Raw genomic sequence first — 24947 nt, 5'->3', positions numbered from 1 at the left:
GGTGCAGCTTCCCGGCACTCTCCTCTCCTGGTGTGACCACGACTTTGAGACTGCTAAGTATGTTTTCACGAGAAGATTCTGTGAGCATTGTGCTTATTCTTTCCCTGACTTGGAAACAAGCCATGTCTGGCAGGTACCGTTCCAGTGCGCGCCTCATCTGCTAGTATATTCCTGCTGCCCCCACGGACCCCCCATCGTGGCACTGCCGTGACCCCATGATCTTAAGTGCTCCATTGGACAACCGTCTCTCCCTTCTTCTTTTCTTTTTTTGGGGGGGTCTGATTTAATGCTTTTTATAAAGCGCATTTCTTTAGAAGTCAAGTGTTCAATTCAGCAAATAATGAGCGGATGAGGAATCGGGGGAGGGACAAAAAAGAGCAAATCTCTCCGCATTCCCTCCTGAGCGCACTTGCCTGAGAAGGCAGGAAGTCCCTTGCTCACTCTGCAGTGTGATCCTAACACATCTGGTGGCTCAATTCGTTGATTTTAACTCAAAAAAGAAGTTTTTAAAATTTAAACCCTTAAAGCAATTTCTGCATGTGATCCACGCAGACTTCCTGTATGCTTGAACATGAAATAGCATTAAAACAATGAAACATATATGGTCATAGCACCTTGAAATCAGCTAAGTGAGAAAGAGTCTGACTACAAACGGGAGGCAAGTCCTTGTACTAGAACAATAAAAAGTGCTAAGGGAGAAGCGGACGTGACTCAACTGATAGTGCGTCCGCCTACCATACGGAGGGTCCAGTGTTCAAACCCAGAGCCTCCTGACCCATGTGATGAGCTGGCCCATAAGCAGTGCTGCTGCATGCAAGGAGTGCTGTGCCTTGCAGGGGTGCCCCCGCATATGGGTGCCCCTCATGCAAGGACTGCGCCCCACAAGGAGAGCCACCCCGTGTGAAATAAAGCAGAGCTCACCCAGGAGTGGGGCACACACACGGAGAACTGCTGCAATGACATGACAAAAAGAGACGCAGTTTCCCAGTGCCGCCTGACAATGCAAGAAGCAGAAGAACACACAGAGAATGGACACGGAGAGTGGATAATGGGGAGGGGGGGGAAAGGGAGAGAAATAAATAAAATAAATCTTTTAAAAAAGAAGTGCTAAGGGGAATAAAATACACAGACAGTTTACAGTCTAATTGGAAGAACATGATCACGTATTCATTCACTCATTCTTCTGTTTATCTATAGAACATTTATTCTGAGCCTAGGATGCATTGGGCTCAGGGCTAGATGCTGGGATAAGAAGAGGGAAAGACGCAGGCCTGCGCTCTTGGAGTTCTGTGATCTGAGAGTGCACAGAACGAAAACTTCTCAAACAAAGGCAAAGGAGGCGGATGCTTGTAGGGAGGTGCGAAGGTCTGTCGCCATGATGCCCAGTACAGCACGATCGGCCCAGCTGGTTACCGGACACTTGAGACGTGCTCAGTGCAACCGAGGAGCTGGAGATTTAAGGTTATTTGATTTTAATTCATTTAGGTTTACATTTAAAGACCGATACGTGGTCCAGTTATTGGAGGACTTTTTAGTGTGTTTGGAACAACTCGGGGACATGAATGTACCTTTTCAATTTTCAACTTTATGAACTGGAAATAGAGATCATGTGTTTTCTATGAAAGTTTAGCCTCCTAACTGAGAGATGCTGTCAGTGTAAAATACACACTGGTTTTAAAAAGATTTATTTATTAATCCCCTCCCCCATCTGTTCTCTGTGTCCACGTGCTGTGCATACTTCTGTGTTTGCTTGTCTTCTCTTTAGGTGGCCCCGGAAACTGATCCTGGAACCTTCTGGAGTAGGAGGGAGGTGCTCAATCTCTTGCACCACCTCAGCTCCCTGGTTTGCTGTGTCTCTTACTTTCTCTTCTCTGTGTATCCTTTTTTTTGTATCATCTTGCTGCACCAGTCTCCCTCGGGCCAGCACTCCATGTGAGCCAGGACTCCTATGTGGGCCAGCTAGCCACGTGGGCCAACTTGCCGTCACTAAGAGGCCCTGGGAATCGAACCCTGTACCTCCCATATGGTAGATGGAGCCCAAACACTTGAGCCACATCCACTGCCCCACACTGGTTTTTGAGGATTTGGTACCATCAAAAACAATGTAAAATATCTGATTGTTAATGTTTTCATATTTACATGGTAAAATGGCCAATATTTTGGATATATTGGGCTCAATAAGATATGTCATTAAGACTAATTTATTTGTTTTTTAAATATGATTCCTAGAAAATTTGAAATGAGACACAGGATACATATTTGTTTCCATTGGACTGTGCTTGTTGATGCAGTTTTTTTCTTTAAAATCCTCCAACACTTGCATACCTTACCTTCATTTATTTATACATATTTTTAATCTTCCCTGCCTTGCGGCTTGCTTGCTGTCTGCTGTGTTCATTCGTTGTGCGCTCTTCTGTGTTCTCGCTTGTCTCCCTTCATTGTTGCGTCACCTTGCTGAGTCGGCTCTCCTGCGGCACTTGCAGGCCGGGTGGCACTCTGCAGCATGTGGGCGAGCCTGCCTTTACAAGGAGGCCCCGGGACGTGAACCCAGGGCCTCCCCTATGGTAGACGGGAGCCCGACTGATTGGGCCACAGCTGCTTCCTCTGTCTATGCAGTTTTGAAGAAGAAAGAAAGCTTAGCATGAGGGTTTGTTTGTTTTTTTCAATTACTTTCTTTTTTTTAGGAGGTACTGGGGATTGAACCCATGACCTTCTACGTGGGAAGCAGGCGCTCAGCCACCGAGCTATGCACACACCAAAAGGCAGGAAGGGTGGAGGACATTGGTAGGAGAGAAGAGAAGGGGACAATGACAGGGCGCGGGGAGATGCCAGGTGGGCTGGCGGGTGCCCCGGGCAGTGTGCAGGAGGCCGAGGAAAGAGCTGGCGGGGGACGGAGGCCGCGCTGGTGGGCCTCGGCCAGCAGCTGAGCGCCTGTGCGTAGCCGGCCGGGGCGCTGGGGGCTTGTGAGCGGGGCCGGGGGTCAGAGCCGCTCTGGGGATGCTTATCTGGCTGGGGCACCGACCGTGCATGGAGCGGGCGGAACTGAAAACAGGAGCCGCCTGGAGGAGCCCCGGGGAATGCGAAAGTGCCCGTGGCAGGAAGGAGGGCTTCCTTCCAGCCAAGGACCCCCAAACCAACCACCGCCCTGGAGTACAGACTTCAGCCGACTCTTACACAAATACATGCAGGTCTTAGTCACACTCCGTTTCCTACAAACTACCCTTTTGTGAGTTAATTTCCTCTTCTTTAAGGTCTTCTTTTTTTAATGTTTATTTTCCCCTGTGGACCACAGCATAACTTGGGATGAGCTGTATTCATCTCCGTGTAATGAGAACCAGATAACTTCCTTACCACCCAGTAACCACAACTCTCCACGGAGGCCGCCGCGAACCCCTCAGAGCCAGCCGCAGAAACGGATCTTTCCAGGAAAGGCACAAGCTGCTAGAGCCCATCTGTGAGGTTCACGGAGCAGGGAACCCTGGAAGAGCAGGAGCCACTCAACATGCCCAGCCCGACCTTTCACTTCATCCAGGAAGGACGTGGGACCCCGGGGCTAAACGACGGATCCAAAGCCACGTGGGTGGCTGGTGGCAGCAGAGGGATGAGATTCCCAGGCTCCAGACTTTGAGAGCCACTTCCCCACGTCACCTGGAAGGTGGGCGACTCACGCGAGATGAGGCACCTGTTGGGGCTGTCTATGGAGAGAAGTTCTCTAAACACAAGCAGCAGGGCGCGGGCCTCGGCTCCCTCCACCGCAGCCCTCCCGGGCCCGTTGGCTGCTCCCGAGTGGCCTGGGGACAGCTGCCAGGCCCGGGGACAGGCGGCAGAACACTTAATCCTCGCTGGGGAGGGGCCCCAGGGGGGGAGGGCCGGTCCTGCCCCCTCCCCGGGAGGATTTCCAGGGTCACGGCCTCTTCCTTCACATGTTTCCGAGGAAGACGGGTTCGAGGACTAAAAAGGGAGAGAGAGGTTGAGAAACAACAGCAGGGAGAGTGTGTTGAAAGGTTGAGCTGAGGGCTCGGCCCATGTGTGACTGTTCGGGACACTTTGAAGGCTCTTTAAATAGGCTGCTCACAGGTGAGCTCCGGGACAGGGCAGAGCCGCCCCGGCTCCAGGGAACTGAGTGCATAGCAGGGATGTCAAAGGTTCAAGGCCGCGTGGAGGCTGGGGCGGCGCAGCGCAGCAAAGAGTACGAGGATGTCTTGGGTTTTCGTCGCCAAGACCCACGCTGTTAGGAGGGCACCTGTGGAGTTGCCCACATTTCAGGAAATCGTTTCTGCGTGGGGACCTTGCAGAGGAAAATATGAAAATAGGGAAACCCAGCCTCAGCGCTGAGCCAGCCCAGTGGCCGAGCAGCCCTCAGGGTCTCCCCAGGAGCGCGTGGGCCAGGCGGCGAATTTGCCTCTGGGCATGACTGTCATACACTGCTCTGGAGAATGGAACACCCAATGACTCCCATGAAATAATCGAAGCATTCATCTCATAAAAAGCAACCTGTGACCCCCGGTAAAAAGCTGCCCGGGCCGGCACCCTCCCCAGCCGCGCGGCGTCCTTCCGGTCTGGGCAGGAGTGGGCATCAAGCAAGAACAAAAGCAGAAGCGAAGGCTGAGGCTGGCTTTCGATTAGACGTCGAACCTCAGACAGTGATTAAACTTGAACTCCGTGGCTTCAGTCCAGGTGAGAAAGCAGGTCAAGCAAGCCAAGCGGCAGTAGAGCATGCTCTCTTTTGTTCTCAGCGGGCTTTGAAGATTGTCTCAGGGTTAATGTTTGACATTGGAGCTTAACTATTTTCTGCCTCGTTTTCCTCACACACAAACAACACAAAGAAAGAAACTCATCCTCTTTTCATGAATGTGAATGGTAAACCGCTTTGAAAAGTAAAGGCGCGGTCAGGCCCTAGAGCGCGTGGTTCAATACAAGCGTATTGTGATCCACAGGTGGGGCCTTCTCCAGGGGGTGGGGGTGGGTGTTAAGTAGCCACATAAAAACATATAAACAGGTGAGAGTGATTTTAATAACACATTGTATTTTGTCCAATATATCCATAATATTATTTCAACATGTCACTAATACTTCAAGAATGATTGAGCTCTTTTACTTTTTTTTTAATACTAAGTCATTAAAATCTTGTGTGTGCTTCACCCTTGCAGCCCATCTCATTCCACATTAGCCATATTTCAAGGACTCAACAGCTGTATGTGGCCAGAGGTTTCCAAACCGGGCAGTGTAACCTAGAGTCAAATCGGATTGCCTTAGGAGCCGCCTGCCCTTGATTGACCTTGCTACTTAAGCATCCTGTACCTCAGTTTCACCATCTGCAAACACAGAACCTACCTCACTGGGTCTCTTGCTCTTTCTTTCTCATGGTTTTCAAGCACTTTATTTTGTAACAAACCAACCAAACTCTTGCTCCGTGCGAAGGCTCACGCCTCCCCAGGGCGGCCGAGGCTGGCTGTGCGCACTGCTGATGGCATGTGGGTCTGAGCCTGAGGGCAGCAAGTGAATCCCCAAGGAAGGGCAACTTTTTGGAATGTGCTCAGAGGTGTGGGGAAACAACGGGGCTGCTATACCCCACGCCCACATTGTCTTTCTATTGGGGAGGGAAAAAACCTCACATCCACAAATCAAGGCCTAGTTTCTTACCACAGGAGAGCACGTGCCTCTTTCCCAGCATCTCAGGTGAATTTAAAAGCCTGGGAAGGAGACTGGAGACGTTCCTGAGCGACCACAGGCCTCTCTGCAGCTGTCTCTTGAGGTCTATTGTTTATCTCGTAAATTGTGTTTTAGCAGAAGTCTTGGATCTACACGGGACATAAAAGGCGATCTGCTTGGTATCTATTAGAGAAGTTGTGGATTTACAGCACAGTCATGCATAAAATACAGGATTCCCAGAAACCACCCTAATGACTTGCCCTAGTGTAGAACATTTGTTACAATTGTACTATTAATTTTAGTCCAGTGAACTTAGCATTCGCTGTCTATATAGTGTAGTTCCATGAATTCTTTCCTAAAATTTTTTTTCTGTTACCGTATGTACAATCTAACATTTCCCCCATCAATCACATTCAGATATATATTTCAAGACTCTTAATTATGTTCACAATGTTGCGCTACCATCACCACCATCCATTACCAAAACAGTTCCAAGCAGGACCCTGTACATTGTAAGCTTCAACTTCCCATTCCCTGTCTCCACCCCGTGCTCTGGTAACGGGTAACTCTATATTTTGAGTGTTTGAGTTTGCTCATTCTAATTATTTAAAAGCAGCGAGATCATATAATGTTAATTCTTTTGTGTCTTACTTATTTCACTCAACATGATGTTTTCAAGGTTCATTCATTTTGTTGCATCGGGACTTCATTCCTTTTTATGGTTGAATAATATTCCATTGTGCATGTATGTAGGTATACCATATTTTATTTATCCTTTCATGGGTGGATGGATACTTGGGTTGCCTCTGTCTCTTGACACTTGTGAATAATGTCTCTAGGAACATCGGTGTGAAAATCTCTCTCTGATTCCCTGCTTCCAATCCTTCTGGGTATATACCTAGTGGAAGGAATGCTGGGTCATGGGGTCAGTTTGCCGGGTGATATGGTCCTTCTATACTTAGCTTCCTGAGGCACTGCCAAACTGTCAGCAGCTGCTCCATTCTACATTCCCACCTGCAATGAATGAGTGTTCCTGTTTCTTTGCATTCTCTCCAACACTCGTTATTTTTTGGTTTTTTTAAAATAGCAGTCATTTAATGGGTATGAAATAATATCTCATTGTGGTTTTGATTTGTAATTCCCTGATGGCTAATGATGTTGATCTTTTCATGTGCTTTCTGGCCATTTGTGTATCTTCCCTGGAGGGATGTCTATTCAGGGTTTTTTTGCCCATTTTTTATGGGGTTATTTGTATTTTTGTTGTTGAGTTTTCTTTTTTTTTTAATTTATGAAGATGAGTGTGTAATTATGCTTTAAAGCCCCTCAGGGCAGTGCCTGCCGTCGATCTTGTTGACCTGCTTTACCCCTCAACGCTAGCTTTGGCAAAAGGACACAGAGTGCAAATGTTAGCTTTTCTCTGAAATGTGGTAATTCCAAATCAAGTGAAAGTAAATGAATTCAGAGCTCAGATCTTTTTTCTATGGGGACAATGATTTTGTGGCTCAGACCAGGGAAAACATTCTTGAAATACTTCGGTCTTTGATTTCACCAAGCCAGTAATTTTCACTCTGTGAAACAGCCTCTCCCGCATCCCCGAGGTGAGGGGTAACAAGAAGAGTTCCCACTAGTTCCCTGCCAATTTTTACTCCACTCTGTCAAAATATTTAAGGCAGCTGAATAGTTTTCATGCGATTGCTCTATTTGTTAACGTGTATGCATTTAGATTTTGAGTGGCAGAATTTAGATTTTGGAGCTTTTAAAATAATAAAAACCTCCGGATTTTTACTAGAATTTCATGCCTTGTTTTCTCAAGCAGCTCTGCCTCCTTGGGGCGACTCTGGTTCCGGGTGGATTCTGAGGTTGTCCTTGAGTCTCGGGGTTTCATTTCGGTGTTCCACATGCAGGTCCAAGAAATGGAGCCCTTGCTTTGCGGCCACAGGGGCCAATTTCTTCGTAGTCTCTTCTTTGGCTCCTGTGAATGGGCAGAAGAGAATGGTAAGATCTCATCAGGGCTTATCCTCATGGGGCTGCGATGGAGACGTGTCAGTGTCACTCACTTGCTACAAGGTACAGAGAGCCATGAGGAGTCAGAGAGTGGGCACTGGAGTTCGTTTTGCTCTCGTCCTTAATTATAATGATGGGACCAAACATCTCTGTGACGTAGGAAACAACTGAACGTAGTCGACGTTTATCCCTTCCAAGTTCATTGGCATCTTCCATTCTATGTGTGAATAGTTAAGCATCATGGAAAGAGTACGGAAGGAAACCCTGAGCCCTGGTCACGGCCGTGCTACTCTCTAGGTGTGTGACCTTGAGCAGTCCCTCCATGTCCCTGCATGTCCCAGGGACTCAGAGTCCTCATCCATAACACAGGCTGGGACTGGGTGACTGCTAAGATTCCAGATCTAAATATTTATGCCTCTAGATTCTTAAAACATCCTCTTGATGGCAGACAGGATATGTTTTATAATTTTCATTTGTCTGACGAAGAACCTGAAGCTCAGAGTGGGCAAGTGCTGAGTTTTACATCAGAAATAACCCAGTTGCTCCCAGAACGGGATTAGAACTCAGGCCTGTGGTGCCCAACTCCTTTCTGTGTTCCATGATCCTGACGGGCAGTAAGGGGAATCGTTCCACAGTATTACTTTCAAAACACAAGTTTAGAGCTGTAACCCAAACAAGAGATAACTCAAATTTAAGAATTATAGAGATGCCATGATCTGATTGTCCTATTTTCTTTACTTTTACAAAAATTTGGTGTGAAAGACCTCCAGGACCATCGTCTTTACAGTTGTTGTTATCATCATACCTTCTGGCTTGATAAGCATATTCCCACCTGTGGTTGGCTTGTTCTCGCAGGGACAGAGCACTGGAATTGTTTCACAGTCGGCTCTAGCAGTGACGGTGGATTTGGAGCATGGAGCAGAGATTTGTAGCATTGGCTGATTTTCGTGATGTAAATACTTCCACCGTGGCGGAATGAGAGACGGTGAGCAGGGCATCAACCCTTACTTTATCCCCTCATACATTCTGAACATCTTTCAAATCCCTTGGAAAGTGTGTTTTGTGTTTGTCTTCCCCAGGAGATTATTCACTTCCGGGGGTGGGGAAATGGGCTGTTCACCACTATTTCCAGGGCTCACTTAACCAGGTTATTCTGATAAAATCTTGTAGTCCCAGGTTGATGAGATGTTTCCTCTCACACCCCGTCGCATGGCGCCTGGGTACATTTCTTCTACATGGGGAGAGCTGGGTCTCACCACTTTCATTGATTTCTCATGGGGATCTGAATTTCTCACTTCTAATGAAGGTCATCTCTTTTCTGGTGATTGTGATAATGATTCACTACTATTTTTTTTTAAGGAGGTATTAGGGACTTATACATGGCAGGCAAGCAATCAGCCACTTGAGCTACATCAGCTCTCCTCACTACTATTTATTTTTTTTAAGATTTATTTTATTTATTTCTCCCATTCCCTTGTGCTTTGAGCTTGCTCTTTGCTCTCTGTGTCTGTTAGTTGTGTGCTTGTTTTCTTTATCGGAGGCACCAGGAACTGAACCTGGGACCTCCCATGTGGGAGGGAGGCACCTAATTGCTTGAGCCACCTCCACTCCCTGCTTGTTGTGTCTCGCAGTGTGTTTCCTCATTGCGTTATCTCTTTGCATCATCATGTTGAGTCAGCTCTCCACGCCAGCCTGTCACGTCAGCCCTTCACATCAGCTCCTGGTCCTGCTCGTCATCTTTAGGAGGCACAAGAAACCAAACCTGGGACCTCCCATGTGGTAAGCAGTTGCCCAACTGCTTGAGCCACATCTACTTCCCATGACTAAGTCTAATAAAGAAAATCAATTGCATAGCTGACTCCATCTTGGAGGCTGTGCTTGAGAAATAGACTTTCTCTCTTACCCCCTTATTATTACTGGAGAAAGGTTTGCCTAAAAATAAATGAGCTTTTAAACCTTTCTCCTAAAACTCATCTAATTGTAAAATAAATCACTCCTGAGACTCAATGAATTTTTTAGTCCTGAAAGTGTCTGTATCTGGCTGTCCTAGAACACCGTGTTCTCTGACTGTGAAACCACGTCCATTTGTCTCTGGCTCCAGCGTTTCAAAGGACTTGGTGGCCCTGTTCTCCAGATCGAAGGTTAATTGGAGAGTTCATTATCTGAGCCAGAGCATGTAAGCCAAGTTGAGTTCAGGGAAAGCCTGCAATCACCGTTTCGTTTCAGCGGACAAGAAGGTCTTTGTGAATCTATGTTTGTTGATTATATTTTTACATAAGCAGATGTTCCATATAGCAGAGAGAAGCACCCAGGGAGGGAGCCCGTAACAAGACCAGGTTTTGCTAAAAAGACTACAAAGCCTCCATTATTCTCTCCACAATAACTTAGCGTAGCAGGACCCAGGGCCTGAGATGTGAGGTCCTCCTGCAGGCAGGAGGGCGCTTGAGCTCCTCAAGCAAAACAGGAAGAAGTGAAGGTTCATTCACTGGCCTCCGTCTTCAGTCACGGTTTCCAATTAGCATGCGCTTCTCAGATGGCATACCTAAGCACCTCGAATAGTTTATCCTTCTTCTCATCCCAAAACTTCTCAAGATAGGTATTTTCAAAAGTTTCTTTTATTTTTTTATTTTGTTTTCTTCTTATTTTTTTTTAAAGATTTATTTTATTTCTCTCTCCTTCCCCCCTGTTGTCTGATCCCTGTGTCCATTCACTGTGTGTTCTTCTGTATCTGCTTACATTATCCGGCAACACTGGGAAACTGCTTTTCTTTTTTATTGTATCGTCTTGCTGCATCAGCTCTCCTGGCATTCGGCGCCACTCCTGGGCGGGCTGCACTTTTTTCACGCGGGGTGGCTCTCCTTGCAGGGCACACTCCTTGCGCGTGGGGCACCCCTACATGGGGGTCCCCCTGCATGGCACGGCACTCCTTGCGCATGGCGGCGCTGCACGTGGGCCAGCTCACCACATGGACCAGGAGATCCTGGGGATTGAACCCTGGACCCTCCATATGGTAGGCGGATGCTCTAGCAGTTGAGCCATGGGGCTCAGGCTGCTAAATTACCTTCACTAGTTCACGGTTTCCATGGCAAACAACTGAAGGTTGCATTCAAGTCCATTTACATAACCTTAATTAAATGATATGGCATCACTTAAAATAGGTGTTTCTTCTCTAGAGCAGAGTTAGAGTCCCCTTCAGTTCTGATGGCTGTCTCTTTTTTTTATATTATCAATTTCATTGAAACATATTCGTAAACGATACAATTCACTTAAAGTATACAGTCAGTGGCATTTGGTATAATCCCAGAGTTGTGCTTTCATCACTTGAATCTGTATTAAAGCATTTTCATTACTTCAACCTTCATTCTTTTTGAGTTATTTTCTATCTCTTAGAGATCGAAAATGGAGTCCAGAGTAATTGCATCTCGTGCAGAGGGGCTGACACAGTGTTACTGGATTTTACCTAGGTTCTTGGCTATGCTGCAGAAATGAATTACAAGAGCACGTCGGGTGAGTTAGGCCAGTCATTTATTCAGGTAGGGAGGGAAGAGAAATGGGAGAAAATAGCAGAGTAGGGGTTCTAGGTAGAGAGGAAGGGGGTGAAAAGGGCTGATTTACAAGCTACAATTCCCCATTATAGATTATAAATCCCCACATTTACTGGCGTGGCTACATGGCAGAGGAAAAATGGCGAGGGCGGTGCGCAGAGGACAGGTCTGCAGGCAAGAGAGCAGGGCGAGAGCCCCTGCTCAGGGTGTGCCCAGCTTTTAAACTGTTGATTGTTCCACCCCTCTGCTAATGGCAGGGGAAGGGGTCCAGCTGTTTGCTGTTTTGATTGATTACCCCACCCAGCAATCGCTTGGTGAGGAGCCAGTGATAAAATTCCTAGGGAATATCTGGGGCTTTTCCTTGCTCCCAAGAAGTCTTTGCTCTGGATGGCAGAATCTTGGGGGCGGGGGTCTTCCAGCAGCCATCTTGGGGGTTCCTGATGTCCACGTGGACTCTCTGCCAGGTTCCAGGTCCGTCTATTAATTCCCTCTCTTATAAGCCTGCTTCGATAGTGCTTCTTGGTGGGCATCTTCCGATTTTGCTTTGCTTGCCTTGAACATCCTCAGCCTGCTGGCTGTTTTTGGGTTTTTGTTAAAGCTCCCCGTCCCTGGCCTTTTTCCTCCCAGGGAGTATTTGTTTAAGATCCTTTTGCTCCTTTAGACTTAATCTGTTGATTCTTAGGTTGGTTTCTCCCTGTTTTTTGAAGTTTTACACCCTCTACCCACCCCCCCCACTTTTTCCTGTTGTTGTAAGTGCCTTCAACTGATGGTCCTGCTTACATTTCATCAGTTCATTTCATTCCTTTGGTCTTATCAATAACAAAGACTTTAACTTTTGTTTAAATTCTAAAATGGCCTTTAGAATACAGTCTTTACTTTCACACTGACCATCATTCTTGCTCTAGGATGCTTTTTTTAAAAAATAAGGATTTTACCCATTTTTAAGCTGCTCTTGGCCAAACCTTCAAAACTGACATTACAAGAAAAAGGGCACATGCTTTTGAGTAATATGCCTTGCTGAAGCCTAAATAATGTCTACTGGCTATTTCAATGGAGCCCAATTCTCAGATGCTTAAAGTCACCAATCAAAATTCACCCGGCAGTCTCAGGGACTGGCTCAAGAGGGAATTTCTTAGATAGCTAAAAAACCATCACTCTTACTTCTGGTTTTGATGTCCACCTCCACCATACTTTCCAGTGATCATAAGAGAAGTTAATAGACTTTGCCCCCGTGCTGTGGGCAAAGTGCTTTGCTGGGAGAAGGCATGCACTATTGCACTGAGTCCTTATAAAAAGTCTAAAAGGTAAATACTCTAATTGACCTCTTTTTACAGATTAGACTTGAATAGGTTCATCTGTCAGCACAGGGGCACAAACTAATATGTAACCCGGCTGGGACTGAGCCCTCTCAGCCCCTGTACGCTATGGTCAGGGACCCTCCCCCACCTACCTTTTTGTTAAGCAGAATATGATGAGCAGCGCATGTTTTTCTCTTTTGGCCTCTTCTCACCCCTTTTCCAGAAGGATTAGAGTGTTCTGAGTTTTAGGAGAATGTAGATTCTTATTCACTATGGTGAGACTGGGGTGACTCCCTAAATCTCACTTAAGAGCTCAGTTTGAATGATGAGCTTGCCTATTTCTTTGTGCATTCATTCATGAGTTTGTTCAATAAAATCTATTAAATGCCTCCACACATCAAGCACTACAAAGAAGAATTTGCTGTCATGAATACTAATAGTTTTGCAGGGATTTTATAAAATATTATTTTTTAAAATTGTGTTATACGGAAGTTGAATTTGAAGCCACAGCCAACACTAGCTGAAGTCTATTCTTTAGGGATATAAAGTTCACATGTAGGTTATGACTTTCTTCCTTTTTTTTTTGTTCAGTTACAGTCACATATATAATATAAAATTTGCCATTTTAACCATTTTTTAAAAATCAGAATCTCCCAGGTAGTCTAGTTTTTTAAAAGTTTATTTTACTTACTTTATTTTTCTTTATGTACCCCCCTCTTTCTCCAGATGGTTGGCCCGTCCGTCTGCTTGCTTCTCCGATGGAACCCGGGACCTCCCACGGGACAGTGAGTGTGCAGCACCTGAGCCCCACCCACTCCCCACAAGCCGCGGCGCCCGCTGGCCTGTGGCCTCTGCGACTCGCGGAGGGGGCAGTGGCGAGCTCATGGCGGTGGGGGCGGGCTCTAGCTCACTGGGGCAGGAGGCAGCAGCATCTGCTCATCTTCCTTTAGGAGGTTCCGGGACCTGAATTCGGTTCCTCCCCTGTGGGAGTCAGGTGCCCAAATGGCTGAGCCTTTTCTGCTTCCCAAGGGAGTCTATTTTTTTTTTTAATTGTTATTTTTAAAAATTTGCAAAACACTATACCCACCAAGCAAAAACTTCCCATTGCCCGCTCCTCCATTCCTAGGTAGCTTCAATCTACTTTCTGTCTCTGCAAATCTGCTATTTCTAGATACATCGTTACAGGTGACATCATATAATAGTTGTCCTTGGTCTTGCCTCTTTCATTCAGCATAATTTTTCCAAGCTTCTTCCATGTTACAGCATGTTTCAGAACTTCATTTCTTCTCATGGTTGAGTAATATTCCATTGTGTGTACGTACCACATTTGTTTATCCATTCTTTTGTTGATGGATACTTAGGTTGTTTCCATCTGTTATGAGTCAAGCTGCTATAACATCTGTTTGAACTCTGTTTTCATTTTCTTTGGCTATATACTCCAGTGGAATTGCAGGGTCAAATAGTAATTCTATATTTAACTTTCTGAGGGATTGCCGTTTTGTTTTCCACAGTGATTGCTCCATTTTACATTCCCACCATCAATGCATTAGCACTCCAATTTTTCGGCATCCTTTCCAACACTTGTTCTTTTCTTTCTTTCCCTTCTTTCTCTCTTTCTGTCTCTGTCTCTCTCTTTCTCTTTCTCTCTCTCTCTTTCTTTTCTTTCTTTCTTTTCTTTCTTTCTTTCTTTCTTTCCTTCTTTCTTTCCTTCTTTCCTTCTTTCTTCTTTTTGTTTCCTTCTTTCCTTCTTTTTGTTTCCTTCTTTCCCTCTTTCTTTCTTTCTTTCAATATTAACCATTATCGTTGGTGTAAAGAGCCTATTTGCTTACTCTAGACATTTCATATTAGTGGAATCATAATATTTGTCATTTTGTGTCTGGCTTCTTTCATTCAATATTCAAGCCTCATCCACCCTATAGCATGTATCAGAACTTCATTCTGAACTTCATTTTACGTAGTAAGCACTGAAGAGTCTGATGAGGAGATTATTCATTTGTTCATTAATTTAGTAAATATTTATTGAGGGTCTAGTGCAGGTGTTCTTAACCTTTTTTGTTCCCTGGACCCCTTTGCCAGTCAGCTGAAAACCACAGACCTTTTACTAAGTCCACATTATACTTCGTGTTATTTAATGAATACATCACACCTGTGCCAACATGTCCCCACAGAAATGATGTTTTTTTGAATTTCAATTCAAGCTCACGGAGCCCTTGGAAAGAACCCCTGGTCTAGCATGTACGAGGCGCTATTCTAAACCCTAGGGATACACTGTTGAACAGATTAAATTCTCTGCCCATTCCAGTAGAGAAGATAGATAATAAAATAAACAAATCAAACGCACAGTGTGTCAGACAGTAACGAGTGATAGGCAGAAAACTAAAGCAGGGAAGGGGGAACAAGGAAATGTGGTTTGCAATGTTAGAAAGGGCGGCTGGAAAAGGGCTTCTATAGGTGGCTCTAAGAGCAAGGGGGGTAGGGGTATGGCATGGGGGAGAGCATCCCAGGCAGAAGCCTGAGACAGGAGCGTGCCTGGCAGGTGTCAGGGATGGCGAGAAGGCCAGTGTGACTGGAACAGTGTGGTCCAAAGGAGAGGGGAGAAGATGGGACAGAGGGTGAGAGCACAGGGTCTTGGAGGCAGGGGTGGATAGGATTTGGCTCTGTCTCTGAGACAGGAAAAAAATTTCTACTTGAACAAAATCACTCTGACTGTTGGGTTAAGAAGACTGTAGGAGGGCAAAGGTTCCAACAAAAAGCAGGTGAGAGAAGGCGGGAGGTGGTGGGTGGTGAGTCGTGCTGGATGTATGCTGAAGGCAAGGCTGATGTTATTTGCCGCTGGGCCGGGTGGAGGGAGTGAGCCCGAGGGCAGCCAGCAGGATATTTGGCCCCAGGGAACTAGAAGCCTGGAGCCGCAGTAATTGAGCCACGGAAGCCTGTGGGGGCAGCGGCTTTGGCATAATAAGGGGGTGAGTTTGGGCGTGTTAAATCTGAGAGCTCTAGCAGAAGTCCAAGTGGGGCTATATGGTGTGAGGTTCAGGAGAGAAGACTGGGCTGGAGAAAAATTGGGAGTCTTTTCCCATTAAGGACTTTTGAGCAATAAATTTAAATGAGAGCCCCCTCCCAAGTCAATTTTTCAGAAACATTCTTCATACCCTTTGTTATTGGCCAAAAAGTCTCTTGTGGCTTAGAATTGAGAGGAGTAACAGAGCAGAGAAGAAAAAGGTTTTGGCATCAGAAGGACCTGTTGGAACCCCCGCTCTACCACATAACAGCTGTGTGACCTGGAGCAAGGAGCCCAACTGCTCTGAGCCGCTGCTTCTCCTTTAGAGAAATGGAGAGTAGGCTGTACTTGTCCAGGTTTGTGTGAGGGTAAAAATCTGATATAGAGAAATAGTCCACTTGTACGAAGCTGGGAAGGGCTGAATACAGGTAGCTCTTTTTCCCCTGACAAGGACTACTTACATGGTATTTATCGCAAGTTTCTCACCAGCAATGAGTAGGTTATTCCTGGGTAGTGAGGAAAGGCATGTGGTGTGAGGGGGGGGGCCCAGAAAAGTGCAGCCCGGCCCCCCCACCTCACGCTGCCTTTGCAGTGCAACGCTAAGCTCCTAGGTATGTGCTAAGCCTGAATTCTTCCCCAGTTTTTGCTACTTGGCTATTGAAATCTAGGGGCTGTTTCCGGCATTTCAATTTTTAAAATCAGACACGGTGTCTGGGGAGATCACAAAGGCATTAAAGATTTTGCTTAAAAAGATGAGTCCTGAATATTGATGAGCTTCTTTCTACAGCAACCGTGATATTGCAGAGCTGCCACCCCTCCCCTCCCCCAAATGCATGACTGGATTACAGCCGGGTCAGGACCTAGAACCAAACTATTTGATCCTGCCTCGACTCAGTAATGAGCTCTCTCCATAGGACGTCAGTAAAATCGCATTTGAATGTCAAAACACTGCGCTTGGTCTTTCTTACATGTGCCGAAACGGTAGCAGTCTTGAGTCTCTTGGTAACTGGCTTGGATTCCTGAGGAAGGGTCCCTAGGACGGAGAGGGGCTGGGGCTATTTATCCCAATTCCTGGATTAGCTGTGTCTTTAGTGATGGATCCCTTTCTTTTTACAGTCACACATGTCCTGTTTCTCTGCCTCCTCCTCAGCTCTCTTTCCTGAGACCCCGGGCCACCCGGTTCCCAACCCTTGGATGAGCCCCTCTCCATCCCACCCATCTGAGCGGGTTTTCCCAGCAGGGGTTTTGCATCAGCTCCAGCGCCTCCTGCCCCCAGACCCACGCCCGCCCGATTGCCCGGAGGCCAGGGCGGTCCACTGGATCTTTTTTAATGTCTCTTGTTTGGACCCTCTATTTAAAACACCTTCAGGCCTTGGTCTTGCTCCTCATGCCACGCGCTAACCCACGCAACCACAGGGATGGACCTTGAGGATGTCCTGTTGAGTGAAATAAGCCCAGGCACAAAAGGACAGCTAATGGACGGCTCCTTGCCCAGGAAAGATCTAGAATAAACGAGATTAGATTAGAGGTTACCCCGGGGCTGGGGTGGGGGCAACCGGGAGTTATTGCTTAATTGGGGGCAGACTGTCTGCTTGGGGAGATGAAAAAGTTTTGGAAATAGATAGTGGTGATGATTGCATTCCACTGTGAATATAATTAATGCCTCTAAATCATGCCTGTAAAGATGGCCAAGCTAGCAAATTTTATGTCAAATAAATACATGTTACCACAATAAAATGAGGGGGGAAAAAGCCTTGCCCCTGGAAACTTGAGTCCCCAGATTCCCCAGACATGGGCAGGGAAGGGGCACTATACTTCCCACATATGGGTGCTGGGCAGTTGGGACCATTTACCCTTCAAGGTTAAAGGGAAGGTGACTCCATAAGGCTAGAGTCAAGTGACACATACATACATACATAAAAACAAAGTCTTGCTCCTCAGAACGCTCCTGAGCAGTTGACTCCGGAGTAGTTCCTGGAAGGCCAGTATCCCAGAGCTATTTCTCACAGTGTCAGGGCTGCGTGTCCTTGTTTCTCCCCCCTCTTACCCAGAGCAACCTCTGAATTCTTCTAGCCTGAACCTGCATTCACACGACAACGTGAAGTCATGTGGCATGAAGTCACATGATGATTTCATTCTAGGTGACTGTGAGGTGACGTGGACCAGATTCAGTGGGCTCCGCTCTCCTCAGGGACTTAGCATGGCACAAACGGAACAATTTAAGGATTTGAAAGTAAGTATACATCCTTTTCTCGTCATGAAAGTAGTGTATGTTCATCAAGGCAGGTCTAGGTTTTTGGGGTCCTAAAGCTTAAATCATTTGGGGATACTTCTTTAATAAAAAGAATACTCATGATGTGAGTACTTATTTTGCAGGGTCCAAGCAAATAAGAGCCTGAATTCAACCTTCACATTGAATCTGTCCATAATGTTCATTACCAAAAAAAATTAGAAGCCAAACCATCATTAATCCTACTTCCCCAAAGGGTGCTTTAACTCTTTTTTTCATTTTTAAAAATCACAGCTTTCACATACCATACAATTCACCTATTTAAAGTGTGCAGTTCAACGGTTTCTAGTATATTCACAGTTGTGCAGGCATCACAACAATCCCTTTTAGAACATTTTTATTACCCCCAAATTAACTCCATACCCACTAACAGTCACTCTTCATTTCCTGGCAAATACCAGGCTGCTTTCTGTCTTGGTAGATTTCTCTGTTCTGGACATTTCATTTAAATGAATCACATACTATATGGTCTTTTGTGACTTATTTCTTGCACTTACCAGAATGTTTTCAAGTTCATCCATGTCGTAGACTTTATCAGTTCTTTTTTTTTTTTTTTTTTTTTTTTTACGGCTTAATAATATCCCTTTGTATGGCTATGCCATAATTTTTTAACCATTCATCAGCTCATAGTTAATTCTTTAAATCCCCTGGCAACACCACTGATGACATCATGAAGAAGAGGCTCGATAGAGGGAAATCCAGGCTCTTCAGTGTTACCTAGCTCTCCCTCTTCTGTGTTTCTTCTTTCCTTTCTCCTACCCAGATACTTATCACACTGGAGTGAAGAAGGAGGCAGAGCTGCTGAGCTGGAAGTCATTGTTGTCATTATAACAAAAGTTATTGAGGACTCACAATTCCTGGGCTGGGCCAGGCCCCACCTTGGGGGGTGAGAACTGGAGGATCGCTGTCATTCCCCTGACTCTGTGTGAGATCTGGCTTGAGGGCACGGGCCAGCTCCAGGTGGTTGCTGGATGGACACGCTCTCCTCAGGAGTGCCGGATGCCGAGTCCAGGGAGGAGAGATTTCACAAGCCAGAGGAACCTTAGGCAGGTAGGTGGTTTGGAAATGGCTGACTTTATGGCCCCACCTCTGGGTTTATGCCTACAGTTGGGAGAAATCAAGTTCGCCTAGAGTTAGAACTGGCCAAATGATGCTGATCCTTAGATGCTTCAGCTTCCTGGCTGAAAGACACCAGGGGTTCCTGAAGGAGTGGGTTACTATGGAAAGATCCAGGTACTGAAGAGAATTAGGCTGAGCTTTTACTCATTAAGCAAATAATTATTCAGTTCCCACTATGTGCCAAGTACAATTCTAGGCTCTGGAGATAGAGTGGTAAACAAACTATATAAAAATCCCTGACCTAAGAGCTTACCTTCTATGGTACTTTGAGTCTTTTGTGGATCCCAGAAAATTATGTTCTTAAATAGGTCCATTCCTGTGGGTGTGAACCTATTATAAGTGAGACCCATTCACTAAATTATGTTCAGCTAAGGGCCATTTGATTAGATTACTTCAGTGAGGCATAGCCCAGGATGGGTCTTAATCTTCAGACTGAAGACCTTTAAGGGGATGACTATATAGAGAAAATAGGCCACAGACCCAGAGAGAAACCTCAGAAGCTGAGAGAGAAAGTCCCAGAAGCCAAAAGCTGAAATAAACTGAACTTGGGAGAGAGGAAGCCACAGAAGCAGAGAAAAGGCCTTGAGAGCAAGAGGCTGAAAGCAACGGAGCCCAGAGGAGAAGGCAGAGACCAGCAGATTCTACCACTGTGTCCTGCCATGTGGCAGAAGCCCAGAATTGCTGGCAGCCATATTTTGGGGAGAGAGCTTTGCCTGATTTCTTGATTGGGACATTTTTTTCAGCTTCAGAACTGTAAGCTTATAAGTTAATAAATCCCCATTTAAAAGCTGACCCATTTTTGGTATATTGGCAGTCTTTAGCAAACTAAAGGGATCCAGTCAACAAAATAATAAATATAATATATTGAAGGTAGTAAGTGTTATGGAGAAAAGTTAAACCCAAAAAGGGCTTTGGAAATGTGGGGGTGCTGTAAATCTAAATAGGATTCTCAGGAAAGGCCGCATTGAGAAAGCAGTACTCAACAAAGACTTGAAGGAGCGATTCTGCAGGGGCATATCTGCAGGAAGATGTGTTTGTGTAGAAAAACAACAAGTGCCAAGGCCCTTGGGTGGGGACATGCTTGGTGAGTTCAAGAAACAGAAGGAGGCCAGAGTGGCAGAAAGGATAAAGGGGAAAATGGTAGGAAATGAGGAGTGACAGGCAATGGGGCCAGATCATGCAGGCACCCTACATCATTTTAAAGACTTTGATTTTCGCCATTTTGCCATTGGCAGATTTTCAGCAGAGGAATGTCAAATGATCACTCTGATGGCTATATTAGGAATAGTCTGCTGGGAACTCAGGCAGAAGCAGAGAGACCAGTCAGAGGCTATTGCAACAACCTGGAGAGAGAGGATGAAAGCTCAACGTAGGATGGTAGCAGTGGAGATGATTGCAAAAGATCAGATTCTGGGTATATTTGAAAAGAAAAGCAGATGGCATCTGTTGATGGATTGGATGTGGGATGAGGGGAAAAAAGACAAGACTAACAAGACAGAAAGCTTTTGGGACTGAAAACTGGAGTGCGAGTTGGCTTTAACTGAGGTGGAGAAGACCCACAACCCAGCAGATTCAGGTGGGCAGACAGGGAGCCTGGGTGCAGTTCAGGTTTGGACATATTATCTTTGAGAATTCTATCAGGCATTTAAGTGGAGGTGTTGAGTAAGCAATTAAATCCATGACCCTGGAGTTCATGGCAGGTGTCTGGGCTGGATATATAAATTAGGAAGTTGACAGCATTTAGATGCACTTAAAGTAACTGGAGATTGAGATCACTGAAGAAGTGGTAATTAATTAGGAAGAGAAGACAAAGGACGATCTCTGGCTACTTGGATGTTAAGAGGTTGGGGAGATATGGAAGGACCAGAAGAAGAGACTGGGAAAAAGCAGCCAGCGAGGTATGGGGAACACCTGGATGTGTGAAGTGCCAGAAGCTGGCAGTATAGAGCATGCTGAAGTGAAGGAAAAAGAGACAGGCTGTGCCAAATGCTAAGGCAGAGTGGGGTTGAATGGGGTTGAGAGTCAACCCTGGGATTTGGGGGCAAATGTCTTATTAGAATGGGGTGTGAGGAAATGAGAGGAGATGGGTTTGGGGTGGAGAACATAGTTGATGCTTTGAGAAAGTTTAACAATAAAGAGAAGGAGAGAAATGGGATGGTAGTGGTAGGTGAAATGAGGTTAAGAGGGAAGAGATGACGCATGTTTGACTGCCGATGGAAACATCTGAGAGAGAAGGATATTGATGATACAGAAGAGATGGAAGAGGATGGCTGGAGCTAGGTACATGTGTAGTGGAGAGGCCATGGAATGGGTCCCCCCAGTGGAAGTGTTGGCCTTAGATGGGAGCAGGCCAGCTCTATAATAATAGGAGGGAGGTTGAGGTGACAGTGGGAGCTTTCTTTGGAGAGCATTTAGCTTCTCAGTGACACAAGAAGCAGCACAGCTGAGAGGGAGAGGTGGGAAGGGGTTGAAGGCGGGCCAACAATGGGAGAAGGAAAGACCCAGGACATGGAAGGTAGCCAAGGAGCATTGAGGGCCCACTAGGGTGTGTGGTCACTTCAGTTGTGTGTGGGTGCAGGTCTCAGGTTGGTGGAGAGTTGGATCTTTCCAGGACTGGAATCATGTTAACTGAGACTGGCTAATTGACAGTGGGCAAAGGGAGCCCAGAGCGGATGCTAGACGTGGTTATGACTGACCAGGCTTCTAATGATTTCCTGGACTTAAGAGTAAGAGGGAAGAGTGGGTGCATGACAGTGAAAGAGGGGTAGGAGCAATGGGTTTAAACTCAAATGTAGATCATAAAATAATATCATGCTCATGTGTTTATCTTGGAGCAATCAGGGTAATGGAAGAACAGACTTTGGAGCCAGACAGATATGACTTCTGTTTTTCAGCGCAATCATTTAAAAGAGACTTAACCAAGTGTGACAGTTTGAGCCTTTTTGTGGATCACAGAAAAGATCATGTTCTTAGAGCTACTCCATTCCTGTAGGTGTGGGACCCTTTGATTGGGTTGGATTCAGCTGGGGAAGCGGGGAGCTTTGATTGGATTGCTTCAGTGAGGTGTGACCCAGGGTGGGTCTTGGGCCTCCTGCTGGGATCCTTTATAACAGAGGACTGAAAGCAGCAGACACGTAGAAAAAGGCAGCAGAAACCGAGAAACCCCAAGAGGCTGAGAAAGAGGTCCTGGAATCAGCAGAGTACAAGAGGCTTGGAAAGAGGCTCCTGAGAGGCTGAAAGAGGCAAGGCCCAGAGGAGATGGCTGATTACCTACAACTGGGCTTGGGGGACAAGTAAGCCTGGAGGAGAAGGCAGAGACCCACCTAGACCAACAGAGCTGCCATGTGTCTTACCACATGGCAGGAGTCCAGGATCACCAGTAGCTGAACTTTGGTGAGACAGCATCTCTGGTGATACCATGATTTGGACATTTTCACAGCCTCAGAACTGTAAACTTTTAACCTACTAATTTCCCATTATAAAAGCCAGTCCAGGTCTGGTATATTGTTCCCAGCAGTATTTAGCAAGCTAAAACACCAAGGTTAATTTCTTCATCTGTAGAACCGAGCCCTCCTTCTTTCTTTGCAGAGTTGTGTGAGGTGTAATTTAGAAGACATGCAAGGAAGGATACGACAAATGGCACCGAGCACTTGGGTCCTAGCATTATTCCCAGGCTGGATGGTCGTCTTTTCCGTTTCATCTGAAACAGGCTCCCATTTCCTCACTGACCTGCCATGAAAATATTTAGATGATTATTTAAATCATTTAACCATGCAAATTATTATTCATATTAATAATTATTCATTAATAAAGAATTCATTGGTTGTCATTAATCATTTAACTCACACTCTGAAGAGAATGACTAATGCGAAGTTAGTTTAAAAAATAGAAGTATGTATGAGAAGAGGCAAAGGAAGAGGAAAAAGGAACAGAAAGAATAGAAGATTGTAGCAGTTTGACATTATTTATGAATTCCAAAAATAGATATTGGATTATGTTTGTAACTGGTCTGTTTCTCTGGGCATATTAGATTGTATTAACCTCAGAGGTTTCATTTTTACTTGATTAAATTATGATTAAGGCTTTGATTGTGCCATGTCAGTAGGATGTTGGCAGGGAAGATGTTACAGAGAAAATGATGTAGCAGAGGAGAGAGTTGGAGTTTTGATGCTGGAGCCCCGGGAAGTAAACACACAGGAGAAGACCACAGCAATAGAGACAGTTCTATAGTCACAGCAGAGGCCCTGGGAAGAAAGAGAGCCTGATCGTCTAACCTTGTGGAGAGAGCAGAGCAGCTGAGCCCAGAAAGAAAAGAGCCCTGGGAGGGAGACATTTAGGAGAAAGAGGAAGGCTAAATTAATGACTAGGAGAAGGGGAGAGGTGTTGAGAAGATCAAAAGTTGCTTTCTTCCTATGGTCATTTATATTACTAGAAGGAAAGCTAAAAAATGTAACATGGGACAGTATAACACAGTGAAACCTCATAAAATATGAATATGGGTGATATTGTGTATATAAGACTTTTTACAAAATATAAATACAGAACAGCAGCTATATACGGCAGGGGAAACAGAGAGAGACTGAGAGGTGATGAGTTTTGTTTGTTCATTTGGTGAGTGTAGCAGTTTGATATGGTTATGAATTCTAAAAATAGATATTGGATTATGTTTGTAATCTGGCCTGTACCTGGGCATGATTGAGTTATGATTAGGGCTTTGATTGGGCCAAGTCATTAGGGCGTTGAGGCCCCGCCCCTTGATAAAAGGCATGGCAAAGGACAGAGTTGAGGGTTTCTGATGTTGGAATTTTGATGTTGTAGTTTGATGTTGAAGACTCAAGCTGGAGCCCCAGGAAGTCAGCATGCAGAGGAAAGAGAATCAATCCCCAGAAAGAGAGGACATGAGCCAGGAGAAGAACACAGAAGAGAAGAGACGGCTCCTTAGACATGGCAGAAACACCAGGGAGAGAGACAGAGGCATTCACTTAATAGTCTATAGCTGACCTTGTGGAGAGAGATAAAGTCTAGAGAGGCTCATAGTCTACAGCTGACCTTGTGGAGAAAACAGAGGAGCTGAGCCCAGAGGAACCCAGGAAGCCTGAACCCTGGCAGGCACTGGCAGCCGTCTTGCTCCAGCACATGAAAATAGACTTTGGTGAAGGAAGTAACTTACACTTCCTGGCCTGGTATCTCTAAGCTCCTACCCCAAATAAATACCCTTTATAAAAACAAACCAGCTTCTGGTATTTTGCATCTGCACCCTTTTGGCTAATACAGTGGGTTTTTGTATTTTAGTATTATTATTATTACTGGAATAATGAAAATGCTGTAAGAATGACTGAAGTGGGGGCGGTGGACTTGGCCCAGTGGTTAGGGTGTCCGTCTGCCACATGGGAGGTCCACGGTTCAAACCCCGGGTCTCCTTGACCTGTGTGGAGCTGGCCCATGTGCAGTGCTGATGCCCGCAAGAAGTGCCCTGCCACACAGGGTTGTCCCCCGCATAGGGGATCCGCACATGCAAGGAGTGCGCCCCGTAAGGAGAGCCGCCCAGCGCAAAAGAAAGTGCAGCCTGCCCAGGAATGGCGCCACACGCACAGAGAGCTGACACAACAAGATGACGCAACAAAAAGAAACACAGATTTCCATGGTGCTGACAACAACAGAAGCGGACAAAAGAAGATGCAGCAAATAGACACAGAGAACAGACAACTGGGGTGGGGGAGGAGGGAAGAGAAATAAATAAATCTTTAAAAAAGAAAAATGAAGTGATGAATGATTATACCAAAGTGATTATATCAAATACCATTGATTGTATACTTTGGATGGATTTGTGCTTTCTTGATAGGTGTCAATAAAATTGATTTGTTAAAAAAAAATTACTTGGCCATATAATGATTTCACAACTCTGTGATGGAAGTGAGAGCCACTGGGTGTCCCCTTTGGATGCATTGTACAAAGCATGGGTCTGTACAACACAGTGACCCATGTGGTGGAGATGCACTGTGGTTAACAGTGCAAATATGAGAGTGTTCTCTTATAAATTA

The 24947-nt window shown here is 45.7% G+C and overlaps 2 long non-coding RNA genes across 3 annotated transcripts; one reads left to right on the top strand and one right to left on the bottom strand.

The window, feature by feature from the left end:
- Window positions 1-1194: 1194 nt before the first annotated feature.
- LOC131273446 (uncharacterized) lies at window positions 1195-3822 on the bottom strand. The gene is made up of 4 exons (XR_009180665.1): window positions 3669-3822; window positions 3221-3478; window positions 2331-2608; window positions 1195-1448 (listed from the first exon to the last, which is right to left on the bottom strand). It is a non-coding gene; the product is annotated as an uncharacterized lncRNA (long non-coding RNA).
- A 13798-nt stretch (window positions 3823-17620) lies between these two features.
- LOC111763993 (uncharacterized) lies at window positions 17621-24668 on the top strand. Of its 2 annotated transcripts, none has more exons than XR_009180664.2 (3): window positions 17621-17730; window positions 18551-18837; window positions 23725-24668. It is a non-coding gene; the product is annotated as an uncharacterized lncRNA (long non-coding RNA). The 2 variants fall into 2 exon arrangements; XR_002796705.3 differs by lacking the exon at window positions 23725-24668 and adding an exon at window positions 22495-22819.
- Window positions 24669-24947: the final 279 nt, after the last annotated feature.

This window comes from Dasypus novemcinctus, chromosome 15 (assembly GCF_030445035.2).
Source record: "Dasypus novemcinctus isolate mDasNov1 chromosome 15, mDasNov1.1.hap2, whole genome shotgun sequence".
NCBI lineage: Eukaryota > Metazoa > Chordata > Mammalia > Cingulata > Dasypodidae > Dasypus > Dasypus novemcinctus.
The sequence above is the reverse complement of the archived record's forward strand: the minus strand, read 5'-3'. Positions and strand labels throughout refer to the sequence as shown.